Source organism: Oryctolagus cuniculus, chromosome 1, assembly GCF_051225735.1.
Source record: "Oryctolagus cuniculus isolate XC-2025 breed Fujian yellow rabbit chromosome 1, ASM5122573v1, whole genome shotgun sequence".
Classification (NCBI taxonomy): domain Eukaryota; kingdom Metazoa; phylum Chordata; class Mammalia; order Lagomorpha; family Leporidae; genus Oryctolagus; species Oryctolagus cuniculus.
In genome coordinates, this window is record NC_142867.1 from 124,378,753 (window position 1) to 124,392,433 (window position 13,681).

Genomic DNA, 13,681 nt, shown 5'->3' on the forward strand with positions numbered 1-13,681 from the left:
CCTGGCTTGTCCCTTTTCCCCCCGAGGCCACCACCTTTCCCCCAGGAAGTGAGGCATGTCTGAGTGTCTAGGCCTCAAGCATTTGCATCCCACTCCAGTCTGGGCTGCATGAAGGGGGTCCTGTTCCCTAGAGGGCGGGCTCTAGACACGCCTCCCTCAGCCTCCTCTCTGAGCTGTCAGTCTAAGGGGAGCCCTGGGATGCTCAGCCTTGAGTCTGTGGCCAACTCTCTGCTGAAAGCTGTGGGTACTGGCAGAGGGAAGGTCATCCCGCTTCTTTCCCGCCCACCTGGCCCCTCTCTGCCGCTATGGAGGTTTAGCACAGGCGGGAAGCGCTCAGGGCTTGTTGCCTCCGTGGGAACTGGGAATCCCTGGGTTCCCTCCTGGCATCTCGTCTGTCTTCTCACGGCAGCACGGCTGTGGGTTAGATGATGACTCCCAGCCCAGCACGGCCAGCCTTCTCCTTTCCTGCCCAACTTGCAGGAGAGCAGACGCTTGGAGGAAGTACTTCTGGAGGCAGGGGAGTGGGAGGAATCACCCCGCCAACTCTTCTCCAAAAATGAGCAAAGCCCTTCGTCTCAGCACAGGGACGGGCTGACCTGGGCAGGCAGTGCATACTCCCAGCTGGCCTCAGAGATGTTGTGATGTCCTCATCACGGCTCTCTGCTTTCTGGAAGCCCCCCGTTTGCCATGTTTGGGGCTGACTCCTGCTCTTCATCAGGGGTTAGGTGCTCCAGCAGTGGCACGCTCAGCTCCAATCCTCTGCTCTGGGGTGTACATTAATGGCTGGAAGTGGGAGATTTAGCCAAAGTCTTGAATGTCTGCAGAGCCCTCAATTGGGAGAGGCTATCAAACTTGCTGCTTTTGTTTTTAAAAATTAGAATGATACACACACACACACACACACACACATACACACCTCGGGCCATGACAGCCTTTGGGCAGTTGCCTTTTGAAGACAGATCGGGAACCCTGGATTCCATCCTGTCTCCTTTCAACAATGACAATGACAGTACCAGCAAGCTGCCTGCTGGTTGACTGTCCCACGAGCTGGCACAGGCGCCTCTCTCTGGATTTCATCCTTGCTGGCAAGTTATCTTGCTGGTTGCTTGCCGCGTGGTGCCTGCCATTTGCAATGCGGCCACAAGGTGTCAGGCTTACCTTAGCTTTGCTGATTCCTGGGGTCTCCCCATCCTAGTCTCTGCCACAGGGACTGAGCAAGAGAGAGTGGCCGGTGTGCAAGTGGGAGCCCTTAGGGGAATGGCATATGAAAACAGTAAGGCAAAACAAACAGCAGCGAACCAACCAAATCCCACAAGGGCGTTCTGCCAATCCCAGATTTCCTACATGACCACTTTCTTTCCCCAAGTAGATAATTACAGCAAGAGTTGGCAAATGATGGCCCAGGGACTAAATCCTGCACACAGCCTGCCTGTTTTTGTACAGTCTTCATGCTTGTTTTTTTTATATATTTTAAAATTAAAAAATGATGGAGAGGATGAATACTTCAAGACAGTTGGAAACAATGTGGAATTCGCATTTCAGTGTCTATCAGTAAAAAGCACTGGGAATGCAGCCCCAGCCACTGGTTCCTTGCAGCTTCTGAGCTGCAAGGGCAGGGTTGGGTGAGCCTAAAATATTTACTCCATGGCTCTGTGCAAAAAAAGTTTGCAGACTCTTGAATGTAAAGCAGCATTAGTTTAGAGTCCTCCTATTTGGGGTGTGAGATTTACAATCAGTACGAGTACATGAGGGCACCTCACAAAGTTTGTGGATAGATGGTAAAAGCTGTTTCCTTTGGTGCAACAAATTTTGAAGTCCTTGCAGCATTCTTTCACAATTTGCATTTTCCACGAACTTTTTGAATATCATTTGTTATTTTTTAAAAAAGATTTATTTTATTTATTTGAAAGAGTTACAGAGAGAGAGAGAGAGAGACAGACAGACAGACAGAGACAGAGAAGGGGGGAGAGAGAGAGAGAGAGAGAGAGAGAGAGAGAGAGAGAATCTTCTATATTCTGGTTCACTCCCCAGATGGCTGCAGCCACTCGGGCTGGGCCAGGCTGAAGCCGGGAGCCCACAACTCCATCTGAGTCTCCCATGTGGGTGACAGGGTCCCAGGCTCTGGGGTCATCTGCTGCTGCTTTTCCAGGTGCAGTAGCAAGGAGCTGGATCAGAAGTGGAGCAGCCAGGACTTGAACTGGTGTTCATATAGGATGTTGGTAGTAGCTTAGCCCTCTGCACCCCAGCGCTGACCTGTATGTGATTCCAATGAAATAAGAGGATTAATAATTATTTTATTGCTCTGAATATTACAGGGAAATGCTATAAAAGTTATGTATCTTTATTTTGTCTTTAATAATCACAAGACTATTGTGAATTCTATTGTGAGTTCTATTGTGAATTTTAAGTTTGTAATTAAATCACATTCTTAGTGACCGGCTACCTGTTAGTTTATAGAGTTTTATATAGTTTATAGGCTTTTGGTGTATACTAAGTTCTGACATCCTCTAGGATTTCATCCTCTTTGGAAGAAATGCAGGTGGGCATCTCACTGAATTCCACTGACATTTTTTAGGGAAGCGGCAGAAGTGCAGATGTTTCAATGCCTTCTGCAAAGTCCAGCCCGACTAGCAGTGGATTGTCCTCCTACACTACCGTGGGGAACCCCATACGTGGTGATCAAATGGTCTTGCTTTAGAATATCCTTTGTAACTCATACTTTTATTTATTTGGTGACAACCGAGTGCTTACTATGGGCTGGGCACTGTTCTAAGCCTTCATCTTTTAAATTTAATTTTCACCTAATCCTCTGTAATGGTAGCTTCCATCTTCAGTGCCGGCCAGGCGCTGGGCTGACCAGCAGGCAAACTTACCTAAGGGAATTATCATGACAACTCCCTTAGGGGCGAGGAAGCAGAAGGAGGTTAGGTAACTCGCTTGGGTCACCTAGCTAATACGTGCTAGAGGCAGGCTTCTCCACCCAGCTTGAATTCCTAAGCTGCTCATCAAATGCGACAGTTTTCTGGTAACAATGCCCCACACTTAGTGTCGTGTTGAGTAACATCAAGGATCACACGTTAGTGACACAGAGCTGAAGGGACGGCAGGAGGTCGTCGGGCCAGTCTCTTCTCCAAAGGACACGGCCTTCTTTAAAGACTTCAAACAAGGGAATAAGCAGATTCTCTCAAAAGTCTGTTCCAGCACTAAAATACAGACACAGCTCTTTGTTCATCAACAAACTAATGTCCTTTTCTTGGGACCACAATTCACATCCATTTTTCTCTAGTTTTGGCCATTGTGCAATGGCCAGGACCACACGTAGCCTAAGACACAGAAGGGATTCCCTGCTTCTCATCTCTCTGGTTTCCACGCACGCTCCCCAGGTGGGCCAGGCTGGGTTTCTGACATCCCTTTGATTTGCAGTGTTCCCTGTGCCATGCAGGTTTTGTGTCTAGGCAAGCGTTCCTGTGTGTCTACATCTGCTTGATTCTGTCTTAGTCTTCAAGATTCTATCTGGGGCCGGCGCTGTGGTGTAGCAGGTAAAGCCGCCTACTGCAGTGCGGCATCCTATATGGGCGCCGGTTCAAGTACCGGCTACTCCAATTCTGATCTAGCTCTCTGCTGTGGCCTGGGGAAGCAGTGGAAGATGGCCCAAATCTTTGGACCCCTGCACCCATGTGGGAGACCCAGAAGAAGCTCCTGGCTCTTGGCTTTGGATCAGTATAGCTCTGGCTGTTGCGGCCATCTGGGAAGTGAACCAGTGGATGGAAGACCTCTCTCTCTTCTTTGCCTCTACCTCTCTGTAACCCTGCCTTTCAAATAAATCTTAAAAAAAGGATTCTATTTTGTGGAACCTGGGGAGCTCCACTCAGTATTTGGGAACCATGAATTCCGATTCCTGGGGCACTATCAGGAGCTGGCCACTGCAGCTGTTTTTTCTGCCTTTGTCAGCTCCAGTGTTCAGACACACATCTCCTAAGTGTGTCTCTGTGATATTGACATCAATCTACTTGTTTACGAGATTGAGCTTTTAACACAGTGAGAACCCAACAACCAGCTCCTTTTGCTCCTGCTCTTCGTATTTCAAGTCTCTACCAGCCAAATATCAGGCATCCAAAGCTGCACTGATGTCTCTGCCCTTCCAAGGTACCGTCTAACGGAGGAGTGTGCAGGCAAAGGCACACGTAAAGGGTTGCCCAGGATCCCATGTGGAATGAATGAATGCATCCAGGATTACAGCCGCTAAATTGTAACTGCGATCCCAATGCGAAGAGCCTTACGTCATGCTTGCCTTACCACATTACGGCCAGAAGGTGGCACTGTTGGAGCTTGGTATTTCTCTCTTATTTTCAAAGCAACTTTCTCAAAATTAGAAAAACGCTGTCGTGTCGTGCAAGTCTAAGACAGCAGTCCGCCAAAAACGTACACATAAAAAAAGCCGAGTATTCATCAGATTCCTCACAGCTGATCACTGGGGCAGGGTGCAGGAGGTACTGTGCCGTTGTCTTGTTAGTACAACTTGCGCTTCTCTCCTATCCAACTACCCTTTATCCACCTTGATTTCTGGTCTCCATTAGACCTATGTCTCTCAATACACATTATCAGGCAGTCTGGGCGAGCTGACTGAGGTCTCCATGGTATGGGACTACCTGAATCATGAGGACTGGTCTGCACCCGTGGGTTAATTATGAATGCAAGAAATGCATTTCCTCCAAATAATCACTGTTGAGTCCAGCCACCAGATGGGAGTCTCATCACATTTACTCTCTATAGTTGATCCGAGAAGAAGGTCTGAAATCTCCTTGAACAGTGAGTCTCCTTAACCAGTTAACTACTTCTGAGTTTATGATACCTTGCATGTGTTATAAGTAAAAACCAACCTGCAAAGCGGTGCCTATGTATTTGTTGTAGAAGGGAAGAGAAGAGAGGTGAAGGAAAAGAGCCAGGTCTTCAGGTGGAGAGAGTTTGCTCAGAGCACATAAGATGCTTATCAAGGTCATCAAGGGACTTGATATAACAACGATCAAACTGTCCAGCTTTTTCTTTTTTAAAAAATAATATATTTTTATTTATTTGAAAGCCAGAGGTACAGAGGGAGGGAGACACATACGCACATGCTCACTCACACACACACACACACACACATACACACAGATCTTCCATCTGTTGGCTCACTCCCCAGATGGCTGCTAGGGCTGGGCCAGACTGAAGCCAGGAGCCAGGCGCTTCCTCTGGGTCTCCCATGTGGGTGCAGGGGTCCAAGCACTTGAGCCATCCTCTGTGCATGGGGTCACCAGGTGCATCAGCACAGAGCTGGATCAGAAGAAGAGCAACTGGGAGTTGAGATGGTGCTCATGTGGGATGCTGAGGTCCCAGGCGGTGGCTTTACCTACTATGCCACAACACTGGCCCCAAACTGTCCAGTTTTAGAAATGTACTTAAAACGGGTTAGAATGTGAAGAACTAAGAAGAGCACTTGGCACATAGCAGGCATTTTATAAGCTTTTGTTGTTTTCTGTCATTGTTACCAACACCATCATCACCACCACCATGGCCATCATCATTGTCATCATCACCAACACCATCATCACCACCACCATGGCCATCATCATTGTCATCATCACCAACACCATCATCACCACCACCATGGCCATCACCATTGTCATCATCACCAACACCATCATCACCACCAGCACCAGTACCAGTGCCGTCATCATGGTAAACACTTCTCCCTGATGCGTACAATAGTTGTAAAGTATCTGGAGTTGTGTTGCCACTTTCCCTACATCCTCAGGGTTGCCTTTTTTTCAGACCTGCCCAGAATCTTGTCTGACCTTGTATTCCTGAGCGGAAGAGAATCCAAAAAGTCTCGAGTACTTTGGTCGGATAGCAGGTACTACTAGGAATGCTTGCATCCAAAGAGTCCCGAGGAAGGGGAGCCAAAAGAAATAAACAACAAGCAGTAGAATTTCAGATACTGTGGCTTTAGCACAAGGGAGAAATTTGGGTCCATATGACAGGATCCCTAATTAACTGTGCTACCCATTCTTGGTTGACCTCTGCAAAACCTTGCCTAGCTAGCGCTTCCTGCCATCACAAGTGTGCAGCAATGATAGGGACTTCTGCAGGGCTGTTAGTTGGGGCTGACACTGTGGCGTAGTGAGTAAAGCCGCCGCCTGCAGTGCCGGCATCCCATATGGGTGCTGGTTCGAGTCCTGGCTGCTCCACTTCTGATCCCGCTCTCTGCTATGGCCTGGGAAAGTCCTTGGGCCCCTGCACCTGTGTGGGAGTGCTGGAAGAAACTCCTGGCTCCTGGCTTCAGATCAGCTCAACTCTGACCTTTGCAGTCATTTGGGAAGTGAACCAGAGGATGGAAGACCTCTTTCTCTCTCTCTCTGCCTCTCCTCTCTCTTTGTAACTCTGACTTTCAAACAAATAAATAAATCTTAAAAAAAAAAAAAGGAAGATGGAGGAAGATGGTTGGATTGGGTGGGAGATGACCTTGTGAACTCTTTAAGGGTACATCTTTCTAATTTCCAGGTATTCCTGAGTAGTGGAGGATTCCTTTCAGTCCAGAAAAGAAGCCCAGTTTCCCATTTTGGCTTCTAGATGGCTGTGCCTAGTGCAAAAGATGCAGCTGCCCGTTGGTATCAGTTCCTGAGGTTATGGGAGTTCTTTCTTTTCTTTTTCCAGAAACTACCTGGAAGCGCACTCTGCCTGGAGTCTTATCTTGCTCCTTGGCATGAATGAAACTTAAAGAACGTAGACACCTAAAGAATGCAGGGGGTACCTAAGACTTCCTTTTTCCTTAACCCTTCATTTCACGCTTGGGGGAAGTATGACCCTGGAGGATGACACCTGGCCAGAGTCACAGAGCTGGGTGGCAGGAGCTTTGGGCTGGCACGTGGGCTCTCTCTGGAGCTATCGAATCCCACTGTCTCCTGCAGAGCAGGAGCCAAGCAGGACATGAGTAGGAACTGTCAGAGGCAGAGCTGACAGCAGCACCTGAGTCCACGCCTGCAGCGGGATGTGCCGATAAACCGCAGCATCCTCCGAGAAACCAGGGACCGCGCCGTCCCCAGTCGCTTCCCTCCCCTTTGTGTGTTTGCTCTTCTTCGGGAAATGAACCATGTGTTACGGAGGAATCCACAGTATTTAGGGTGTAGCCTGTTTAGTAATGTGCAAAGCACTGTTTTGCCCTGGATGAAACTATCTACGAACATGGAGGTACCTCCTGATTGCTTCCAAGGTGATGGAGAGAAAAGAACTCAGGCAGAGATTGGGATTTGGAGCAGCTGGGTGGCAGGAGAGGGTGGGGAGAGTGGTGGCGACCGTCATGGCCGGTTGTACTCAATTGGGAGGCATTTGAGTTAGTCTTGAAGCTTTAGTGTGGAAGGCTTGCTTGCCCCGAGATGCTGCCTTACAGACCTATATGTGCTCCCCTCACACCTGGCACACCTGGAGTCACTCTCCCCAACTGAAACACATTTTGCTGGTGGTGGGAGTCCTACCATTCTCTGCATCTCCTCTTTCTTTTCTTTCTTTTTTTTTTTTTTAAGATTTATTTACTTATTTGAAAGTCAGAGTTACACACAGAGAGAAGGAGAGGCGGAGCGGGGGGGCTCCCATCTGCTGGTTCACTCCCCAAATGACCGCAAAGGTCAGAGCTGTGCTGATCTGAAGCCAGGAGTCAGGAATTCCTTCCAGGTCTCCCACGTGGGTGCAAGGGCCCAAATAGAGCAGCCGGGTCTCGAACCAGCGCCCATATGGGATCGGCACTTTAGGTCAGGGCGTTAACCTGCTGTGCCACAGCACCAGCCCCATCTCCTCTTTCTTAACTGTCTTCACTTGCTTCCATCTCTGTGGCTCCCAACCCAGGCTTTGCTCATCTCCTTCGACCTGACTCCATTTCTCCTCTTTCTGAATTTTCTTCTTTCCTCAACCGCCCTCACCTCTCCCCCCATTTTCTGGATCTTCACTCCAATAAATAATTCCATAAACCTACCGTGTGCTGGAAGCCGTCCTGGACATCAGTGGCAAAGAAATGCAAAAGGCAATCCCCGTGCTCTCATTGCCCATTTCATCAAGCCAGTTCCAGGTCTGGCCAGAGAGAAATGTTACAAAGCCAAATAGCAAGAGAGAACATTGCAACTACAAGAACAAAGCTGCTGTGGTGTAGTGGGTAAAGCTACCTCCACCAGTACCAGCATCCCATATGGGTGCCGGTTTTGAGTCCCGGCTGCTCCTTTTCTGATCCAGCTCTCTGCTGTGGCCTGGGAAACCAGTACAAGATGGCCCAAGTCCTTGGGCCCCTGCACCCACATGGGAGACCAGGAAGACCTGGCTCCTGGCTTCAGATCGGCGCAGCTCCAGCCGTTGCTGCCAATTGGGGAGTGAACCAGCGGATGGAGGACCTCTCTCTCTCTCTTTCTGCCTCTCCTCTCTCTGTGTAACTCTGACTTTCAAATAAATACTAAATAAATCTTTAAAAAAATGCTTACAGGGTTTGGGATTTCCAATTGCGGAACATTTGCATATACATAATGAGAGACCTTGAGACTGGGATTCAAGTCTAAAACACAAAATTCACTTCTGTTCCACGTCCATCTCATCACATAGCCTGGGTATCGCTCTATACAATATGTTTTGTGTGCCTGTAGTTTGACTGCAACCTGTCCCATGAGGTCAGGCGTGGGGCCTTTACCCAATGTGGCATCACGCCAGTGCTCACAAAGGTTTTGGATTTGGGATTTGGGATTTTTGGGTTAGAGATGCTGAACATGTACTTGCAAAAAGCTGGCCACACAATGTAGGAGTTCAGTAAACGAGGGCTGGTGGACATCACGCACAAGCTATGAGAGACCAGGGAAAGCAGTGATGGGTGTGTTTTGATGGGCAGGCAGTGGGCCGGGGAGGATTCCATTGGAGTGATGTTTCTGTTGGAATTTAATGAATGAGGAGGAGTTCACCTGGCACCAGAGGGAGAAAAGCCATTGTAGAGAGGCAGAGATGCGCTCACACGAAGACATTAATGAGTCTGGCTATTTGAGAAGGGGAAGGAGTTCGGTGAGTTTGCGGGTCTGCAGTGTAGGGGGCTTTTGAGGAGCGGTGGGCCAGGAAGCCGAAGGCAGTCAGCTGGGTGGTATGCAAAGGCTCTGCGAGACCGGCCGGGACTCGGAGCTTTTTCCAGAGGGCAAGGCAGACCCACAAACGACGTTTAAGCAGGGAATTGACAAGATTGTATTTGTCTTTTAGAAAGGCCACGCTAGCAATTACACAGAGTGAGGATTGCATTAGGGAAGGGTTGGAGCCCTGAGAGCTGTTGGGACTTGACTCGGGGAGATGACGTGAGCCTATGCTTAGGACATGGTGGGGAGGATGGGAGGAACCCCAGGCGGGCGCTGCGAGTTAGCACTCTGGCGACCTGGTGATGGAAGTGGGGCCCTGGGGGCGAGGCGAGGTGGCTGGCAGAAGCCAGTGCCTGTGTACCTGCGTGCGGCTCTGCATGCGTGCCTGGGGGAGTGCAGAGTGTGGTGTTGGGCTACTCTGGTGGAGGTGTGCACGTGTGCGGAGCTGGGCTGTGGTGACGCCAGGAGTGTGAATTCGGGAACCAAATACTGATACGGGATAAAGTGCAATTGCATTCTGCTCTAGCGACGGCTGTGAGATTAGGGCTCCCCTTCGTTTCCTGTTAGAATTCTACCCATCTGTTCAGCTCTCCCCATCACTCTGCTTTTCTCTTTCTTCACCTTTCCAAAGCACAGGTGAACCTGCCAATCATCATCATTCTTCCTGTTGCTTTCTCCCTGACACTTGGGTTCCTTTCCAGAAGCTGTGAGCACCCAGGGTTTTCCTTCACTGACTCCCGCCCCTCTGTGGCCTGTGCTCTACAGTATCTTCCGGTGTTGGTCGGCTGAGCCACGGTGTCAGGGTGGGATGCACTGTTGCGAAGGCAGAGATTCCTGGTTGGGTCAGAGAGAAAAAGGGGGAGGCAGGAAGGGGTCTTTCCTTGGAGTGACTTGGCTTTTGGAGAGGCTGAAAGCCTTGGACAAGTTGCTGGGCTGCTCCTGCCGGGTTGGCTTAGGAAGGGACATCACTAACATTACTGTCACCTCGGGGCTGCTGGCAGTGACAAGGGAGACAGTGCAGAGGTGCAGGGAACAGGAAGTGGGGGAAGGCAGAATGTACAACCTCTGCGAAGGAGATGGCATGGGAGCTCTCAGCAGGGCACCGGGGAGCCCAAGTAAGAAGCACAAGGCATGCTGGGTGCCTTGGGGACTGCGCAGGTCGGGTGGGCTGCAGCCAGGGCAGCCAGAGCAGCCAGAGCAGCCAGAGCAGCCTGGCTCCGGCAGCGGGAGCCACACCCAGGAGGATGTTGTCCTTTTTCAGCACTCCAGTAGCATGGTTGTCCTGCATTTCCCGTGTCCTTAAAGACCAGAGTCAGCCGTGGTCTGCAGCCGCACGCATCCTGGGTCACAGATGCATAAATTTCGTTGCCCTTTTCGGCCCATGCACGAGGCTCGCTCTGGTGGCCCACTCACTTCCCCACCTCCAGGGTGAAGCAGGAAGCCCACAGGTCGGCCACGAGCATGGATTGGATTAATAAAGGAGAGGGTGAGGGAGGCTGGCATTCTGTGAACCATCTGTAAGGGAGATGCCAGCCTAAGAATTTGAGGCATAGCTCACCCCATGGTACCCTCTCATCACGGCCTTATGGGGTTCAGGAAGAAGCCTTATGGAGAACAGCAGGGCAAACAGGTGGACTCAGTTGCTGTGCCTGCACTCCGGGGGGTGACCTTTGTTGATGAGGTTGCTCCCCCAGGGTTGCATTGTGCACAACCTGTGCAACTGTTAAAGGCAACTCTGCCTGGGAAGGTCTTTTCTCTGCCTACTTTCTCCCTCCTCCCCTCTTTTTTTTTTTTTAAGATTTATTTGCAATAAGCAAATTATTTTAAAGGCAGAGTGACAGAGAGGGAGAGAGGGAGAGAGAGAGAGAGACAGAGAGAGAATATTCCATCTATTGCTATACTCCCCAAATGGCTGCAACAACCAGGTCTGGGCCAGGAACTCCATCTGGGTTTCCCACAGGGGTAGCAGGGGTCCAAGCACTCAGGCTATCTTCTGCTGCCTTCCTAGGCATGTGAGCAGAAAGTGGAGCCACTAGGACTCGAACCAGCAGATGCTGATCCTTTTAAGTGTAAGTATAGACCAATGGGAAACATGTTAAAGCTGTCATCAATTTTTTTTTTTCCATCGGAGTGCAAATAAAGATGCTGGCAGCCGTTTTGAGAAAGGACACTGAGGATTCTTGAGGAGTCAGTCTGAGAGCAGCAGATGGCAGTGCGGTGGGCAGGTGGGGAGGAGCGGGGTGCAGGCAGGGAGGGCTTGCGCCCTGGGCGTCCACCAGCTGGATGCCTACCCCCAAATCTCACCTCAATGAAGAAGCAAGCTTCTGCAGCTCACCTTGGTTTTTCTTGGCAGAGCAAATCAAATGCATTGCAAATTGCTGAAGTGAGCACTGTGTCATTCTAATTACAGGAGTCCCGAGTCCTGCTATTCCCTCTGCGGACTCAACGTGTCGCTCCTAGTGACCACAAGGACATCCTTCCTTCTTCCTAAGTCAGGAAGTCCAAATTCCAGCAGGCTGGGTCATTGAGCTTGCACCCCCGTACAATCTGGCCTCAAGCAGAGCTGGGCTGGGCCCTGGCTCGCCAGTCCGGGTTGGGTGGTGAGTGAAACGGCTCCTTGCTCCCGACTTCTTGGCCACAGCACGGCTGATGCTGTAGGTTTGGGGTCTGGCACAGTCCTTACTGATTTTCAGATATTTTGGCAACTCCTTGCTAAACCTTTACGAGCTGAAGAACGGGGTTCTGAAGGGTTACTGGTCTCCCAGATATGGGGAAGACTCCCTGCAGGCATGAGCCTGGGTGTTTTTTAGGAAGGAGGTTCCGCAGTGTTTATGGCATCTCCAAGGTCTCCTTATGGACTATGCCAACCTCCAATGAGACACCTTTAGTGTCATAGCCCCAGAGGGAGGGAAGTAAAAATAGAGACAATGCAAGACCTGCTCTTTCAATTAAAGACAAATTAAGCAATACCCGCTGTGCATGTTTCCTGCGGCTTCTTGTAGAAGTTCCAAAGACCACAGGCCAAGTCATTTTAGGGCTATTGAGTGAATTGTTGACCCAGAGTAGGCTCAGCTTAAGGGCCATCACTGGGTTTTTATTTGAACGATCTCAAGAGAACATGTTCAAGGAGAGTGAGGGGTGCGTGGATGGAAGGGAAATGGGAGAGAGCCTTTTGTGATGGGGACTGTATAACGGGACACGATGGGGTGTATCCTTGGTGTGAAGGAGAATGGGAAAATGGAAGTGGGAATGGGGTGGTCTTCCAGGAGGTCGCAGGAGTCCCTGGGGCTGGAACTTATCCCAGGGTGAAAGCTCTGGTCTTAACGTCCACTGCTCACTAAACGACTCTCGTCAGTTACCCAGGCTCTTTAAGCCTCAGTTCCCACCTGGAGTGGAGATGCTAGCAATTTTTGTCCCGCCTCTCTCCCCACCCCAAGGGTTTTGGTGACAATACCGCAAGATGATATACATACATACATATATATATCTGAGCTTATTTATAAAGCATATGATCGCTTGCGTGTGTCAAGCATTTTATCAGGCTGCAGAATGGGCTGCCAGGAGAAACTGTGGCACTCGGGAGCAGTCACGAGTTTTATCCTGGAGCCTGGTCTGACCCTATGAAGCAGGAGTCTGGAGGCGGGCCCTCGCCCCTGCTGGGTGCAGGTTCAAGCTCAACCTTGAAGCTACTGTTGCAGATGTTGGTGCTAATCAGGGAAGGGGCAACTCAGAGGAGCAGAGGAGATGGAAGACTGTGTGGTAGAAGAAAAAACTTGCGTTTTAAATCCCTAGACAAGCGTTGACGATTTAATACTTACTTCCTTTCCATTGTAGGTGTTCACCCTGAAGTAGCTGGAGTACCAGGCATCTCACAGTGGGTGTGTGTATGTAAATCTATAACATACATGGTGCGGTGAGGGAGCCTGAGATAAGGTGGTGGCTGATATTATGATGGTGGGAGAAGGAGATAGCATGGAATCATCTGTTTTGTACTTGCTCAAGCTGGATCAGAACCTTTGTCCCAACCTCCCAGCGTGCAAGAGACCAGGTACAGGAGCCCAATGCAGAGGGACTGCTACAGAAATTCTTAGCCTCAGAGAAAAATCAGCAGGTGGCTGGGAGGCAAGAAACACAGGCAAGTATTTCTGCTCAGCAGTGAAGAATGGACCTGGGCTCAGAGCTGTAACGATGGGACCTTTGGTGCCTGAGCCGCCTCCAGAGCTGAGAGGAGACTGACCATGACCTTCAGTGGCTGAATGGCGGCAGCTCAGCACTTAATGCTCCGTGAGCCTCCAAGGTCTCTGCTTTGCTCACTTCTGTGGTGCAGGTCACGCTTAGAGCAGATTAAACACATTTGGAACTTTGAGGGATCTTTGACAAAGCACGATAAAGGCATAGAAATGATAAAGGTACGATAAGGCATAAAAAATGATAAAGCATAAGAATGATAAAGCTGTTTTGGTGATGCTGGGCAAAACCCGATTTAAATCCCAATGTGGTGAGCCAGCAACTTAGAAGATCCGATCTGAGGAGTTGGGCGACTTCTTTCAGTT